At 50.1% G+C, this 1,327-nt stretch overlaps 1 non-coding gene across 1 annotated transcript; it reads left to right on the top strand.

Annotated features, from left to right (window-relative positions):
• The first annotated feature begins 920 nt into the window (after window positions 1-920).
• On the top strand, window positions 921-1,110 carry LOC122143419. The gene has a single exon (XR_006159163.1). It is a non-coding gene; the product is annotated as a U2 spliceosomal RNA (small nuclear RNA).
• Window positions 1,111-1,327: the final 217 nt, after the last annotated feature.

Genomic DNA, 1,327 nt, shown 5'->3' with positions numbered 1-1,327 from the left:
GCGTTTGTTCTGGCTTACTTTTCGGGTTCTCAATGATCCAGAGAGCTGTTCAGAATGCTGTGAGCTGTTTTAAAAAAAAAAAAAAAAAAAGTCACGTAGTTAAGCCGCTCTGAAAGCAAAATCGCGACGCACGGGCGTGGAGTGTGGGTTCCGTAATTTCTTCTAACAGACAAATCAACTTTTCCAAGCAGGATCGATCGGGAGAACCGCTCTGCCTAGACCTGACCGGCTTAGCTGTTTTACAAATGATTGTTGTGTCCTTTTTCATTTCCTATTTCATTTATTCTTTAACCTTATCACAGCGCCAAAAGTGAGTCCGAGTCGACAGCAACCTTTCACATGACAAAAGAGCTGAGCCCGCCATAGGCGTGCCGATTGGGTTAAGTGATTCTAAATCCTCTCTGGCTACAGCCATTTTAGCAACCTGGTCCACACTGACCCGGCTATCAGAAGTTTTGCGGGCCGCCCATCGCCAAGTCAGTGGATGGGAATTTACACTTTTTTTGGATGTGATATTGACCGTCAGAATCCAGAAGAATCTTTTCTGTGCTGCTTTGGCTCGGTTGGACTGGGCCAAAGTACCGCAGTGCCGGGATGCCACTAAAAGAAGGTTTTAGAGCAAAATCCAAAAGAATGGCGAAAATTCGTAGAAACGACCACTGCCAATTCAGACCTTCTGGATTCAAACCGAGCCAGAGGATTTCCGATGACATCAGAGGCGCGGTAATATGGAAGCAGTGCGTTGCGGATTCTGGCAATCGTATATCGTAGCAGCAGAACCACCGTCCCGGGCGTCGGGCGAGGCTTCGGTGCAGGCGGGGAGGGTCCTACCGTCCCCCAGCAGCCTCAGGCTCCCCCCTGACTTACCAAAGCCGTGATGGGCGCGGCCATGTCCCGCTTTCCCTCCCCGCTGCACCATTGCAGCATCGCCGCCTTTGGCTAAGATCATGTGGGTATCTGTTCTTATCAGTTTAATATCTGATAACGCCCCCACCCGGGACTACATACATAAATTGATTTTTGGATCACGGAGCTGGAGCCGGGGCTTGCTCGTCCACTCCAATGATCGGCCTGGTATTGCAGTGCGTTCCAGAAAGCGGGTGTGCTTCCCCTTTTCAGGGGATTGCTGAAGCTATTGTGATGAATAACAGAAAAAGGAATGAGGGCTTTGTCTTGGCTCCCCCTGAGGGTCTGCTCTTGCAGATGCCGTGGTTGCTGTTTTATGGAGAGTTCTCCTGGGATGCATCCACCCTGAGGTCTTGGAGTCTTTCACTAGCGAGCTGATGCATCCGAGAATCCAAGGTGTGTTTGGTTAAAGGGAGAGTCA

The sequence above is a fragment of the Cyprinus carpio genome, unplaced genomic scaffold (genome assembly GCF_018340385.1).
Source record: "Cyprinus carpio isolate SPL01 unplaced genomic scaffold, ASM1834038v1 S000004355, whole genome shotgun sequence".
Classification (NCBI taxonomy): Eukaryota; Metazoa; Chordata; class Actinopteri; order Cypriniformes; family Cyprinidae; genus Cyprinus; species Cyprinus carpio.
This window is presented reverse-complemented; position numbering and strand designations above follow the sequence as displayed.